We start from the raw sequence: 16,694 nt of genomic DNA, 5'->3' as shown, positions 1-16,694 counted from the left end.
TCCAATTTATTGACTGAAATACTTCAGCCAGGGTCGACCTCTGCAGAACCACAATGTCCCTATAATGATGCACCCTTGGGATGTTCTGATTGCCAGCCCGGAGTAAGCCATGCTCAGCCCCTCCACTCAGTTACCCTGTGGCTAGACGACAGACCAGCCTTTGGTGATTCTGAATTCCTCACCCAGCCCGGACTCCTGGAGGCCTGGTTATGCAGTTGTCAACCAGTTAAGTTAACCAAAATGCTTTCCCTTCTGATCCACCGCACAGGGAATCTACGCATATTGATGCATTAGGATGACCATATTCCCTTCATCTGGCCCTCAGGGAGCTGGCCAGCGAGATCTTTGCCACCATTCGAGAAGTCCTCTGGGCCACTTTTGTCTAGACCATCCAAATTGGGCAGGATGTGGTTAATTAAGTCTTGCATGCTGGCTTCAATATGGCAGACTGTCTGGGCTACGTATAGGCACCAAGATAGAGCTGAGACTGCATACCTTTTTTTGTGTTGACAATACTTTATTGGTTTTTGTACTAACCACAAACCATTCATTACACAGAAGATCACACATAACAGCAGTAAAATGACTAGCTGATTTCCCCCCCCCCCCCCCCCCCCATTTAACAATGCATGTTAGTTAGGATATGCATAAAGACGAGCACATAGTCGGGTCATCCCTGAAACCTCCCAAACAGCAGACGCCTTGACCTCATTATTCTCTTTCCTACCCTTTGGAGTTTTGATTCAGCCCCCTCCTCCACAGGACTGAATCTACTCCAGAGAGCAACCAGGATTCTCTGGTCTGTGCAGTGCGATGCTTCGATAATGGCACCATGACGTCCACATTTTATAGTGTTTAAGGGTGCTGACTCTGATATATTGGAATTTCCAAGCGCATGCAGCGGTCCAGCTCCTGTTTCCACTGCTCTAAAGTTTGGGTCTCTCTATCCTTCCAGACCCTAGCGATGTCCCTTTTCGCGATCACCAGCCCCACGCAAAACAGAGCCGTAGGATACCTGTTGGCATCTAGTTCTTCTGTTGTGTGGAGGAAAACCAACTTAGGGCCGGAGCAGCGCCCATCTCAACACTTTTCTCAGGCAGGCCAGCAGCCCCTCCAAGAACGGGGTCAGTTAAGTGCATGTCCAGGTCGTGTGTAGGGGTCAAGCAGTATTCTGTTATCTACCTTAAAAAGGCTACTGGTAGTCCATTGGGTACTGGTTTTCCCCAAGTGGAGCTGCTATAAGGCGTCCCCCAGCTCTTCAAAGGTGATGTATATTTCCAGTTTGCCTCAGTCTTCATTAGACAAGTACTGCATGAGCAAGTCTCTCTCAAAGTCTTGGAGGGCTCTGAGATTTCCCTCAGATAGTCAATCCAGTAGCAATGTGTGGTAACTAGCAAAGCATTGGGCAATAGCTGTGCCCCTTGTGTGCCTGACTCCTGTCTCTTTCTTTATGTATGCAAAAGGTGTGCGGTGTACAGTGTTGATGCAGAGCTAGTGCAAGGTCTTCGTGTTGTGAGCAAAGCCATTCTGGGCCCATTCATAAGCAGGTGACAGTGTTTCTTGTTCGTGTATTGAGCTCCTCATACCAGTGAGGAGTCAGATGCTATGTTGGTCTCTACATCAGTCATTTCTTGTCTGCGTTTCTTGAGCCTTCTGGATAGAGAGCCAATAATGCCATCCCAGAAAGTGGCCTTCAAGGCCTCCCAGAAGGTCTCTTGGGACTCAGCTGTACCCATATTGATGTCCAGGCTGCTTTGAGCGGATCACAGAAAACCATTCTATTCTGATAAATAACTTTTAGCGATGCTAGCAAGAGCGGCATGTATTGAATCTGGAGCGCTGGTAGTTTGTTTGACTGTGAGGAAATTGCACCTTTCTTGCTGAATTTGTAGTGTGCAGTCGGGAAAGACCATTATGGACGTGGACTTGCATGTCAAATGCTCCTGTTGCTGAGAAGCCTTATGGATCTCATCACAGTCGGCAGAGTTGAAGATACTGGCCAATATAGAATGAGACTGGGCTCCCAGCGGCAGCCTCTGCACCAGGAACCTGTTTGTCCTCTCCACCGTGAAAGGGGGAGACGGCTCCTCCTTCGGCACCCAGGTTTTCAGCCAGTTACACATTGAATGGGGGAGGACACTTCCTCATTCTCTTGAACCCACAAATCATATGTTATTCCATTGTGCGTGACCCTCTGCTTCTTCCATTCAGGATTCAAGGTGATGTATAGTTTTCTGGTGTTCCAAAACCGTGATTTGTAGGGTATAGATCCTGTCCTCTGTTGTTGAGATAAGGCTTTCGGCTTCCGTTGCTCTTGCAGTAGTATTACGCAAGCCTTGGTGCAGCAAGGAGACATCCATTTTCAATACATGCATTGTCCCGTCCAGAGAGGTCCTGAATTGCTCGAGGATGAGGACTGAGTGGCCAGCAGAGATTAGTGTGACCACCTGCATGGGATCCCCAATAGTAGCTCTTGTGGGCCTCATTTATCTATGCGGCCTTGAGTGAGGCTGTCCCAGGGTTGTTTGTCTTTGCCCATGATGAATCTGGTGGGGTCCCAGCTCTCAGATGCAAGCAAGGAGCGAGGGGGGACCCAAAGGTCAGCAGTCAACCAAGACAGAGTCCTCTGTCACAGTTGTGGGCACTCACTTGCCGTTAGGATCACTCTGCGGCCCCTTTGTGATGAGGTGTGTGGAGTCGGGGGCAAATCACCCCTCCCCAACCCTTTTGAGGCAGTCGTAAACCACATCACTTCCCTATGGCAAAGTCTCCTCTCTGGAGCAGGGGCGACTATTCCTACTCTGATGTTCATGTTTGCAGCACAGCCCCAGGTCCCTTCAGGTTGAATTTACTTCACTGTGTCTCTCCATAGCGGTCTCCCGTTTGGAACTTGGGCTGACTCCCACCACACCAACAGGGTTGTCCTTTGTTCCTTGGAGTTGCTCAGGCGGGTCGTTTCCCCGAGCCACAGAACTGAGGGCCCTCCTTCCCCCTACCGTGCAGTATCCTCACTGGGCTGCGAGACTTCCAGACACAGTTGCCCAAATGGCGCTCAGGGCTCTGACGTGCTTGTGCAGGGAGGTCCACCTTCCACTTCGGGCCCTCTTCAGCAGTCCCGGGCCCCCCATACACTGGGCACCAGCTTGCAGCCTACCATCTGGCCATTCACCACTTATCAGGTGGGGGTGGGGGGGGATTCTCTGTCTTATCCCCTTTAACCGTTTAGACCTTTCTGCTTTGGTCCCGCGGGAATTGCCATAGACCCTCCGGCTCCCGTCACACAGGCAGGAGGGCCCAGAGGGCATAGTGGCAGCCAGTGTGTTTCACACCAACAAGGACAGCAATCTTCTACCAGCCTCTGAGTCAGTCTGATTTGACCTTTCAGAAGCAAAACCAGTTAGTAGGGGGCATCATCCAGTTTTCTTTTCTCCCATGCTGGAAATCCATTACCTCAGAGCAATTGGAATTACAGACAATTCAAAAGGACTACATCCTACATTTCATTTCATCCCTGCACATTCCCCCTCTACCAGGCATAGGTTCAGCAGAATATGCTACCATTTTCATGCCGGAGGTTATTTTTCTCTTTCACCAGGGTACCATTAAGATGGCATAATAGTTGGAAATAGGCCCGGTTTGATTCTCCTGCTACTACCTCATACCCAAGAAAGATGGAGGACTCATGCCTATCTTGGACCACAAACCTCTGAATGCATTCTTACAGAAGAACAAGTTCTAAATGGTCACTCTGGCTGTGGTTCTTTCTGCTTTGGATTAAGGAGACTGGTGTCATACAGTTCCTATGAATTAAAAAGGAACTGGGACTGTGCATCCAGACAACATAACCATCAGAATAGGGGGGGACTAAGTCTTCACATCATAGAGTAGGTTGGCCCAATTCCCTGCTAGATCACAGTACCCCATCTGAACCCCTAACCTTATCAGGGTCCTGGGTGGTGTCTGCAACCTCAGAACATGACCACTCTAATTCCCCAAGGAAATCGTGGAAACTGAGCTACCCTTTCATTGTTTACTTATGCATGCCCAAGGTCAACACAATAGAGATCCAAATTGGCTTTTCAAACATTTATTGAAACAATCTTATTCTTGTATCGAAAGCGTGAGCTGCAATTATAAGAAGGGTGAAACAAAGCATTGTAACCAGCAGGCCAAACATGGTGAAAAAAATAAACAGTTCAACTGTCATAATATTGCTGCGTGATTATGATTATAGTTATACTTGTATCTAATAATACCTACACTATCAATAGCATTGTGGGTGTGCCCTCTGCCAGATCCCTTGGAACAACATAACCCCCATGCCTGTGTATGATGCATCAGGAACCCCATCTGGTATAGAGCAGGCTATCTACCTGAGCAGGTCTGCATCTCTGTTGCAGTGCACAGCGTTCCAGAATAATCCTAGCAGAAGTGCTCTTTGGCTGAATTTGGCTCAGAGGCAATTTAAATAAAAAAAATCACTGTTCTAATTGCACTGTGTCAAAGGTGCAGAGCTGATGCAGTGGTTAGTCTGTAGTCTTAGAGTTGTAGCCTTCCGGACAACCAATTGTAAGGTTTAGGAAGGTAGGATTCTTCTAGCATGGTTACCCCTAAATTTTGTATTCACATCAAGGGCTAATGAAAAACTTTTTCAATGCCTGGAGAGTGGAGAGGATTACTCTAACTGACCATCCAGTGGTCGATAAGGGTGCACTATGATGGGAAGATGTGAAGAACTTGGTGAGGGGATATATATCTCTTCACCAAAAGGTGAGCAAGGAAGCGCTTACTTTTTGTTTAGTTACCCTCACACACCCTATTGGTGTCATGCTTCATCATCACCCAGACGCCTATAAGTCGGGGTGGGCTCGACCACAGTGTTGGGAGCTCTTTGAAGAGATGTAAGACCAGGGGGGCTGAAAGATTAAAAAACTTCAGACAGATCCCCAGTATCCCTTTATTTGTGGGTCTATCTGGGTTAGTAAAATATTTAAAAGTTGGGTCTTATTGGAAGTATTATGGTCCTAAGACCCTGGTGCCAACATGTCCGTAAGTGGCCGTGAAGGTCCAGGACTTTCTTCAGGGCAAAGTGGTCCTCCCTAGGGGGCAAGAGAGGGGATTCCCTATCCTGTCCATGGTTCAAGGGCAGAGTAGCTGCTCCTTGTATAAGTGACCGATAGTTGATCAATCACGCGTCGTACTCCATCTGGAAAAAGAACAGACGAAAAAGAGAACATACAATTGTATGAATTCATAGTGGTATTTCCACAATGCTGTGTCCCATAAAACGTGCTTTGGAAAAAGACCGAGACCACAGGTGCCAAAATGTGTCTGACATAGTGGTGTTCTACTCTTTCCAAACATGTGCCACTTGTATCCATATCTGTACATATTACTACGTGACAGATAAATCGTGTGGTGGCGATTTTCCTCGCATCCTGACAATTGATTCATGCCAGTTGGTGTATATTATCTCAGTAAAAACTCTGTATCTCGCTCTCACTCATCACTCACACCGTACTTGTGAATAAAACCAATGACTTAGACCATGTACAATTATTGTTATCATTCTTTCTTAAGAATTGTGCAGAACACGTTAACATACATCCTTACCCAAGGTCTGGAGGATTTCCGTATCTCAGGGAACCGCAAGGCTTCTAAGGGTAGCTCTATAGTCAGACCCTATCGTTGGAACCCCGGGTTGGGAAAATAAATGTGGAAAAGAAGTATGAGGGAGAATATTCCAAAGGGCGCTATTACTGGCGGCGCTCCATGTGTGGGGAGACGCAATCGTACTCAAGTGCCCGTGTTTGTGCCCATGACTTACTTCATCAAGAGTCCTGCCCCGCCTGCACGCCTATTTGGCTACGGTTCCCGGCTTTCGCGCCCCTAGGTCGGTAGCCGGGAATTTTGTACTTCCGCATTACCCGTTTATTCGTTATTGGCGCTCGTTGGCGCAAACCATATGACGCCATGACTGCCAGTACGTGGATGGGGGATCATGGGAGATGTAGTATGCATTATCGCTAGCGAGATTCTTTTATAGCACTGAATGCTATTGAGAGGATTTATATATCGTAGCCTCAGTTTCTGTGTGTTCCTAGACAATATTATATGGGATGCAGGACTAAGAGCCAACAATAAATAAAGGTAGCACTCCTAAGCTCATAAAGACCTATGGGGGGGCGTAATTATGTACATAAAATGTAGTGTTCATTCTGAAGGAATGCTCCGCCCATAATGTGGTGCATGGACCATATGTGACCCTTATGCATGTGGATGTTAAGACATACCATGATAGATGGCCAATCATCTATTGGAGTTATAATGAGGTGACAACGCGTTACGCGGTGGTCAAGTCTGATACATCTAATGTTAAAGTGCATGGGGGTGTTTGATAGTGTTGGTACGTGCATCCGAACACACACCTATAGTGTGCCGAAGGGCTATATGTATTAACGGATATTCTCAGTGACTGTGTAATCGTATAATTGTCTCTCAAAAACACGGGGGGGGGGGTTTGTTATAGTAATCGCCGTAGTGAGACTAGTGTAGATGAGCATAATTGCCCAGGCCTAGATGTGGGTCAGTGGTTAGTTTATCTGGTGAGTTGATTCTAGGGTATGCAATCGTTGAGGCCCCTCTCGTGGGTCTTCAAACGGTGAACCCACCGTTGTTCTCGTTCCAGGAGTTTACGTTGTAGGTTATCGGTGTTTTTATCCTTTTCTATAACGGTCCATTTAATTTCTGTATCCTTGTGTTTTTTCTCATTATAGTTTGCTGTGAGCCTAGTTGCTGTTACTGCACGTCGTATCGTGCTTCTATGTTCGCTAATGCGATTTTTCACTTTGCGGCTCGTCATTCCAATATACATCATGTTGCATGGGCATTTGATCATGTAGATCACGGATTCAGAGTTACAATTAGTGTGTGATCTTTGTTCCCAGGGTGAGTGTAGGCCTAGTTCTATCGTCTTAGTGTGTTCTGTGAATGGCCATGCTACACAGGATCCGCAGGGATAATGTCCAGTAACAGGTGGAGTACTCCAGAGTGTCATTTGATTAGTAGTTATGGGTGTGAATGTGTCAGTATGCACTAATACGTCTCTCAAACTTGTGTTTATTTTAAATGAGAACATTGGTTTCTCAAAGGATAGTGTGTTGGATGTTAATATGGGCCATTTTTTGTTTATTATCTTTTTGAGATCGTTAGATGATGAATTGTACGTGGTAACACATATCAGCTGATCGGGCTGTTTTCTTACATGTGTTTCTAAAAGGGCCTCTTGGTGTATTACGTGCTCTTTTATTCGCTCTCTCTATGATCCTAGTAGGGTACTTCTTTTGTTTTAGTTTGGTGGTAAGGACAGCTACTTCTTTTTTGTATGTCTGAAGATCAGAGCAATTTCTGCGCACCCTCAAGAATTGGCCTACTGGTAGGTTTTCTCTTAGGGAGCGTGGGTGTGCACTATCCAATCTAAGTAGACTGTTTTTATCTGTGGGTTTTGTGTAGAGAGAGTTTTCAAGGGTGCCTTCTTTAGCTGTAAAGATGACGTCCAGGAAGGATATTTTTTCTCTGTGCATGGTCATTGTAAAATGAAGGTGGGGATTTATACTGTTGATCCAAATTTTGAAGTCGTTGAGACTGGTCATATCTCCCTTCCAAATCATCAAAACGTCATCAATATATCTGTACCATTTACATATATTGATGGTGAATGGGTTGGGTGTCCATATATAATGATCTTCAAAGAAACTTACAGACAGGCCAAGCTTGGGGCGAATGTGCTGCCCCCTAGGGAGGCCCACTTTGCCCTGAAGAAAGTCCTGAACCTTCACGGCCACTTACGGACTGAAACATGTTGGCACCAGGGTCTTAGGACCGTAATACTTTCAATAAGACCCAACTTTTAAATATTTTATTAACCCAGACAGACCCAAAAATAAAGGGATACTGGGGATCTGTCTAAGGTTTTTTAATCTTTCAGCCCCCCTAGTCTTACATCTCTTCAAAGAGCTCCCAACACTGTGGCCGAGCCCACCCCGACTTATAGGCGTCGGGGTGACCCGATGATGAAGCATGACTCCACTAGGGTGTGTGAGGGTAACTCAACAAAAAGGAAGCACTTCCTTGCTCACCTTTTGGTGAAGAGACATATATATCCCCTCACTAAGTTCTTCACATCTTCCCATCATAGTGCACCCTTATCGACCACTGGATGGTCAGTGTAATTCATTTGTGGTTTACCCCTAAATTTTGCCTGGTGTTACTGTTTGATGGTATCCTGCTAATCAGGATCCCAGTCACTGTGCTTTCTCTCTAGATAGATTGACCATGGTAAGTACTTCTGTAAATTCACTATTAACTACTGGTGTACCCTTGTAAGCCCCTAGTGTATGGTACTGAAGTACCCAGGGCATAGGTACACCAAGGAGTCGCCCATGGGCTGCAGTATGTATTGTGCCACCAATGAGAGGCCACTCAAACTGTGACTACAGGCCTGCCATTGCAGCCTCTGTAAGTTGATGCTTGCACCTCTCACTACAGATATGTTTCTTTATATCTGAGGTCCCTGCACTTAAAACCTATAAGTCACCCCTATGGGTCTTCAGTCCTGAGGGCAGTGTGTTTGGTTATAAGTGTGAGGGTGCCCCTGCATGAGCAGGACACCCCTACAAACCCCAGAGTCAATTATCCAGGCCTAATGCATATAAAGAACAATTGATGGACAGAATGCTGAACAATGTCATACATTCACCCCAGTACAGAGATCTGGGCCTAAATCCATCGTTTTTTTGCTCACCATGCCATTCCAGTTTGGACCCAGCCATATGCAAATAAGTCATGACCCTGCGCCCAATGGGAACAGTCCAGCCCGAACTGCCAAGCCAGGTCCTCCATGGACTGAAAACAAGCATCCTAGGACCGGTTTCGGGCTTTCAACCCTCATCAGCCAGGAAAGCTTGACTCCAGTGGCATGGAGAGCACGGGACCCACGTCTGGGCATACCCGTCCCACTCGGGGTGACAAATGCAAAAAGAACAATTGATGGACAGAATGCAGAACAATGTCATACATTCACCCCAGTACAGAGATCTGGGCCTAAATCCATACATATAGTGGATATCAGTCATTACGAGATATTTAACTATATAGTGGCTGCACCAAACCCGCTTCATGTTTGGTATCAAACATGTTGAAATCATACCCCAACACTGTTTCTAGTGTTGGAAGTACGACTCCATGTACATCGGGACTCCCTTGGGGTAGCCCCCTGTACTACCGGTAACAGCCTTTCAGGGTCTGACAGTAAGCCTATGTTGCTGCTGCCCACAGACCTGATTCTTCCCTCCTACTGCTGAGCCCAGCTCGAGCAGGGGAAGGGTGAACAATGTTTCCTGTCACAGGGAGGTGTGACCACCTCCCAGACAGGACTTAGTATTGGGCAGGGGTTGGGGCGCTTGCCAGTGCCACCAGACTGCTTTGAAGGGCACATTTTGTGCCTTCCTTGCATACTCCAGTTTGAGTCAGTTCAGGGAGCACTTGGCTTTTGGGGAGCTGAGCGAAGATGCCAGGGTAGAGAGCATTGATGTAGTCGAGTCGGCTGGTGACGAGTGCTTGAGTGACGGTCTTTCTGGTGTCGACTTGGATCCATCTGAAGATTCTGCGGAGCGTGTGAAGGGAGTGGAAGCAGGGGTAGGCAACTGGGTTGACTTGTTTCATGGCCAGTTCAATTTGCTGTTGATGATGATGCCCAGGTAGCGTGCATGGCCTTTAGGTGTGGGTGTTTGTCCGAGTTCTGCAGGCCACCAGCTGTGGTCCCATCTGGTTGTGTTTTTCCTGCAGATCAGTACTTCTGTCTTTTCAGAGTTGAGTTTTCGGCGGCTGTCTCTTATCCAGTTGGCTATATTGGTCATGGCGTTGCAGAAATTAATTCTGGTGGTGGAGGGGTTTTCTATGAGAGGATGAGTTGAGTAGTGTTTGCATCGAAAATTATGTTGAGGCCGTGGGATCCGATGTCTGCGAGGGGGTCATATAGGTGTTAAACAAAGTGGGGCTGAGGGATGATCCTTAGGGATGATCCTTAGGGTACATCACATAAGATGTCCTAGGGTTCGGAGGTGAAGCGAAGCAGCCGGATGCTGTGTGTGCATCCTGTGAGTGAAGAGGCAATCCCCTTAAGGCTGTTTTGCTGAATACCGATGTAGATGAGGCTGTGGTGGGAGAAAGTGTCGAAAGCAGCAAAGAGATTGAGGAGGATCAGGATCACAGTCTCTCTGCGGTCGAGGAGGATCAGATGTGGTCTATGGCAGGGATCAGGGTGGTCTCAGTGCTGTGGTTGGCTCGGAATCCTGATTGGGAAACGTCAAGTAGGTGGTTTTGTTCAGGTATTCGGTAAGCTGTTTGTTGATGACCTTCTTAAATACTTTGGCTGGGAAGGGGAGCGGGGAGCAAGGAGACACGTCGATAATTTTTGAGTTCACTGGGGTCAACAGAGGGTTTATTTAGGAAGTGTATGACCTCTGCGTGCTTCCATCTGTCTGGGAAGGCTGCTGTGTTTATGCAGGTGTCGATGATGCTTGTGAGTTCCGTGTGGATAAGGTCTGTTTAGAGGTTAAAAAGACAGTGGGGCGGTGGGTGCCCTGTAGTGAATGTATGACACAATGGCTGTTGAGTGGTGAGTGGTGACTAAGTGGTGATCGTACGGCTGGTGTGTGCTGGTTGGTCGAGGCTGGGGAGGTTGAGATCAGTGGACTGGGAGGTTTTTGTAGATGGTGGCAATCTTGCTGTGGGAGTAGTTTGAGATGGTGTCGCAGAGTTCTTGAGATGGGTGGATTTTGTTCTCTTCTGCAGGGTTTGAGAATTCCTTGACTATTTTGAAGAGTTCTCTTGTGTGTTTGGCTGCTGTGACGATGCGGGCTGTGATGGCCGTCCTCTTGGCTTCCTTGATGTGCTGATGTAGTTGCTGAGGGCTGCTTTGTGAGTGGTTCTGTCGGAGAGGTTCCTTGTGGTGTGCCACTGATTCTCGAGTCCATAACAGTTGTTCTTGGTGGTTCTGAGCTCTAGGGTGTACCAGCTGGCTTTTAATGAGGATTTGTTTTTGCTGGTTTCATCAGGGCGACTCTGGCTGCGCATTTGGTGATCCGTGCAGAAATGTTCTGGACAGCCTGGCCAAGGTCTGATGAAGCTTTGGGTTGAGTGGCGCTGAGGGCCCGTGTCCACTGTGTCTCCATTACCTTGCCCCAGCTGCGGTTGGATGAACTGTGATTCTTGGGGAAGGTGTGCTGAGCTTTGGAGATGGTAAATTGAACAATGGTGTGGTTGGTCTGGGTGACTTCTGTGACGTGGCTGAATTTGATTCTATCGCTGGAGGTGAAAATGTTGTCAAGTGTGTGTCCGGCTTTGTACGTGCGTTTGGTAACCAGTTAGTTCAGGGTAATGTTGTTCAGGTTCCGCAGGAGGGAGGTGGAGTTGGCACTGTTCGGGTCATCAACGTGAAAATTGAGGTTGCTGAGCAGGATGTATTGGTAGAAGGCGATTGCTAGGGGAGCGATGAGGTTGGAGATGGCGTTACAGAAGGACGGTTGAGGTCTCGGGGGATCTATATATGAGGGTGCCTCTTATTGTAGTCTTGGCGTTGGTATGTAGTTGGAAGTTGAGGTGTTCCATGTGGGGTGTTGGGTTGTCTTTGGTGGCGATGCATGAGATAGTTTCCTTGAAGATGATGGTGATGCTCCCACTGTGTTTGTCAGTACTATCTTGGTGTATCATCTTGTAGCGGCCGGGTGTTGTGAGCCGATGTCAGGGTTCGAGGAGAGGTTGAGCCATGATGAAGGCAACGTCAGGAGAGAGGGTGGGGATGGGATCCCAGATCTCCATGGCATGCTTTCAGAGGAAACAGGCGTTGAGCCGGAGGCATTGGTGCAGTTGTTTGTGCTTTTCTGGGTGGAAATGGCGGGGGATCCAGGGAGGTTTGACGGCCCTGTGTTGCAGGAGAAGTGGCAATGGCGGCAAGTGAAAGGTCCTTTGGGTAATTGTGGGGAGAAAGTGCTGCAGATGTTTCGGTTTTTGGGGTCCAGGGTTATGAGCTCCTTGGTGGTATAGCGGTGGGTGGAGAGTGCCAGGGGTCCTGTTGCTGCGATCCAGGTGCAGATGGGTCCAAATGGGCTTGCCTTTGGTGCACCAATCTCGAGAAAACAGCCGACGTCAAAAATTTCAACGTCACAACATTACACTTCCCAGACTAATACAGTGAATGGCTTTCACGCATTAAAGCTCACAGACTTCCTTCTGAATCGGACTTAGAACCTTTCAAGAGCCTAGTCACCATCCTAACCGGCTTCTCCAGTCACCATTCCAGATTCACCAACACCACCTCAAGTTTCAACGCATTACTCTCCTCTTCATTCTACTCCTCCAACCACTCCTCCTCGGTCACCATAGTCTCTTGCACCAGTGGCTCTTTCACTAAGACCCCATATATCTCGCTCCTGCATACCAGACCTCGCACCAAGAGTTCTAGGTCAAAGGCAAGATCAAGGTCTTGCTGCCATCATTTCCGCTCAAGATCTCCCTGGGGTTCATGCTCAAGACGAATAAGTGGGAATCTTTTCCACTGCATGTTTTTGCAAGAGGATGGACACTTCTTGTTGTAGTTCCTCCTGATAGAAGAGGGATGGCTTCTATGGCGGAATAGATGATGCAGGATACTTGAATTTGAGATGGTATCCATGCTCTACAATATTCGGAACTGATTGTTCAATGGTTACTTTTCTACACTATTCCAGAAAAAGATGTTATGCTTCCCTCTACCGGAGTGGGTAATGGAGGGGGAGGAAGGCACTCACTGCTATCCATCAGTAGTTGGTTTGGTGGCTTGGGCAGCTGGCTGCTCACATTCCCTGCCTCTTGATTGACGTCTATGCTGTTGATGTCGTTTTGGCTGTTGGTGTTTTTGTTGTTGCCCCTGGAGCCAGAGATATTTTAACCATTTAATGGAAATATCGGCACTCGTAAGACCTATAAGAATGCCTGTTCTATTCCTTCCGTTTCTCCAAACCAACAGCTCTCACAGTGTCAAGTTCAGTCTTTAAGTGCGACATCTCATTATTGGCATGAGATTCAAATAAAGTATTCCCTGATAAAGGGATATTTAAAATAGTGTTAGGCCTTGAGTTTCAATTCTGTGAGTCTGTGCCAAGATGAGCAACGGTAAGCAAAGCAATGAAAATATCCATGTGTTGCTAGAGTGGAGGTATCGGCTGTGGCACAGAGGATCTGATTTTGACACCATCATGCCCTTGTTGATAAGTTCTTGAAAATGTTGACGTCTGTCACTTAGTAGGTCATCAATGAATCGCTGAACAGTGTCCCAAGAGGTCCGTCATATCGCCCAAGAGGAGCACAACAGCGAGCAGCCTTCATAGTAACTGAGGAAGTACCACACACTCGTCTGCCTACAGAATCTGACTTTATACTCTCCATGTCAGTAGGAACACTAGATAAAGGAGCTGTGGTGTGCAATTTTCAGAAAGCAGAGACTATGTCTGCGTCTGGTGTAGGATCTGTATGAACAAAAGAGGGCTCCTTATCTGGGGGTCTGTATTGCTTCTGTAGACAGGACAGAGCAGGATTAACAGAAGCCGCTGTAAAAAATGGTTCCATAGCTGTTTCTACAAGACCCGATGCCAAAGGTGCAATAGTCTAGAAGTGAACCTTTGATGCAGTGTTTCAGAGATTATCCAATATGGTGGCCGTGGGAGTCAGTAGCTAAATATTTAATGTGTTGGTGCATCCAGTAAGAACCTCCTGGAAGGTGTTGATATCATCGATAGGAGATAGTCTCGCTGGAGGTGAGCCTGATAAATTTGGGGAATACAGACCCGAAGATGAAGTTGTATGATGAGACCGTGAGAATTTCGATCTGGAGGAAGACTACCTTCTATCTATTTTCGCATCCCGATACACAAGAAAAAGTGAAAATTCCTGAGGTACACATTTGGAAGAGACCAATTATCACTATGAGGTTCTTCCTTTCATTCGGAAATCTGCACTGCTGACTTTTTCCAAATGCATCGCAGTTGTACATCTCACCTCCAGAAAAATGAGCGTTTTTACCTATCCATCTGTAGATGACTGGTTCATCAAGGCATCTGCTTACCAACAGGGAAGACAACATTATCAATTGACTGGTATCACCCTCAATCAGCTGGGGCTACATGTGAATCACGAGAAATCTATCTTGGTGCCAGTTCACTCCCTTCACTATCTGGGTGCAGTCCTAGACACAGTGCACACAAGAGTTGATTAGCTATTCTTCAGAAATGTCACAATCTAAATACAATAGCCCATTCAACAGCAAGACAAGTTTCCTCAATTCTAGGATCAATAGCATCATGCATTTTTCTGGTCCTGAATAAATGTCTCTACATGCTGCAGCAGTGTTTGCAGGATCGATGGGATCATCTCTCAATAAGAGGGGAGGAAAAAGTGATGCAAACCGCTCATGCCAAACTATCACTCATCTGGTGGTGCCGCTCACATACCCTTCTGAATGGCATGAATTTCCATCAAGACATCCTGACCCAACCCTTTTGGTTGGGGTGCTCACAGGGACTGTCTACAAATTCAAGGTATATGGTCTCTAAAGGAACAGTCCTACCACATCAACCTACTAGTGTTGAGCAGTACATTTAGCCCTGAAGCCTTTCCTCCTGCCAACAAACTTTCTCCTGGTTCAACATGACAGTAAAACAACTCTGTATTAATTGAACAAGATCCAGACCCTTGCCTCTGGAGGCACAAACATTCTGGAAATGGTTCATTTCCAGAAATCTCACGATTACATTGGTCCATCTTCTAGGGATCCAGATTTCTCAAGCGCACACTTTCAGCAGAACCCTTCAAGAGAATTACGAATGGTTATTAAGCGACTCCACCCTTCATGACATATTCTATGACTTGGGTTTACCTTAAATAGATCTATTTGCAGACAAAGAAAACAAAAATTGCCCAAGCGTCGCCTTAAGGTTTCAGCAAGCAGACACATTGAGGAATGCCGAATGGATCAACTGGTAGGGCCAATTTCTTTATGCCTTTCCTACAATTCCACCACTGCCAACAGAATGATTCTCATTGCTACGGAGTGGCATCGACAATGGTGGTATATGGAACTCTTTCACCTCAGACCATCCAAACAAGAGGCTGCTGTGCAGACCGGACCTTTTTTTTAGAGGTTTGGTCCCAGCCTTTACTAGTTGTGCTTGGCAGCTTGGGCCTGAATTCTTAAAATGCAGTCACCTGAACCTCCTTACAGAATGCATAGATGTTTTGAGAGAAGCTAAAAGGCCCTTTATCAGAACTTCCAATTCTCTGAAATGAAAGTGATACTCCATCTGGAATGCTCAGAACAATTTCCATTCCCTCACCAAGAGGCGTTTTTTTCACATCCTCCACTTGGGTAAAGCAAAATTGCAATTACCCTCTGTTAGCGTGCACCTTGCAGCAATCCTGGCCTAATGAAAATGTCCTTCCCAAATGTCTCTTTTTTTTTTTTTTTTTTTAGAATGCCTGTGGGTAAGGATTTCCTGGAGGGCATTAGAAAAATATATTCTCGTATCAGGAGACCTTCTCCTCCATGGGAGTTGAATATATTTCTCGCTTATGGGTTCTCCTTTTGAGCTCATTCATAAGGCCTCTCTTCACCACCTATCCTGGTACGTTGTCTTCTTGGTCACTATAACCTCTGTTCTTAGAGTTGGCGAGATACAGGCCCTATATGCTCACAAACCTTATACAATATTTTATAAGTAACAGCGTAGTGTTGAGAACCAATCCTAAATTGCTCTCTGAAGAAGTCTGTGTTTCATGTCAAACTATTTCCTTACATACATTTTTATAAAATCCATCTTCTCCTTCTGGAAGATCTCTCCATACTCTTGATATTCGGAGGGTGCTTAGTTTTTTTCTGGATGAGATTACATCTCTCAGGAAGGCAAAGCAACTTTTTATGACCTGTGGTCCTTCACAAACAGGATTTGCCACTTCGAAGAAGTCCATATCTAGATGGATTGTTTCCTGCATAATCCACTTTTCAAAAAGTGAACTAAATATTACTTGGAAACCTTAAAGCCCATTCCACCAGAGGTAAAGAGGCTACTGCTGTGTTACTTAGAAACATCCCAGTTGCTGAGGCCTACTAATCTGCAGCTTAGAAATCATTACTCACCTTTACGAGACACTGCTGTCTTAATTCAAATAAGAAGAAAGTTGCCTGAGTTGGGAAAGCCGCTCTAAGAAATCTGTTTGCATGGTTATACTACTCCTTCTCTCCTCGTGGATTTCTTTGGGGATGAGATGCGTAAACTATTCAGTGCTCCTGATCATCTATGGAGATCCCCTGAGAAAGAAGGCATGGTTTCTTACTTGTAAGGGTAGCTCTCTCTAAGGGAAATCTACATTGAAATCATAAGCAGCTCCCCTGAGGGAAGAGATAAAATAAAGATAACTCTATGCTGTTCATTGTTTTCGTCATAAAAAACTGGGTAAACTGTCACCTGCATGGCATGGTATGATGGGGGCACTGGTGATCAGGTGCAGTGTTCTGTTCTCATTCTTTTCAGTGCTGCCACCCATACACTTACATCGCCCGTTCTTTCCCTATTATTTACTTGAAAACAAGTAAAAGGTTTATG

The 16,694-nt window shown here is 46.4% G+C and overlaps 1 protein-coding gene across 3 annotated transcripts in view; it reads left to right on the top strand.

The window, feature by feature from the left end:
- TEP1 (telomerase associated protein 1) overlaps positions 1–16,694 on the top strand; it is a 1,383,286-nt gene that overhangs the window by 379,424 nt on the left and 987,168 nt on the right. The window lies entirely within an intron of this gene.

The sequence above is a fragment of the Triturus cristatus genome, chromosome 7 (genome assembly GCF_964204655.1).
Source record: "Triturus cristatus chromosome 7, aTriCri1.1, whole genome shotgun sequence".
Taxonomy (NCBI): domain Eukaryota; kingdom Metazoa; phylum Chordata; class Amphibia; order Caudata; family Salamandridae; genus Triturus; species Triturus cristatus.
Note: the sequence above shows the minus strand (reverse complement) of the source record. Positions and strands in the feature narration are given on the sequence as shown.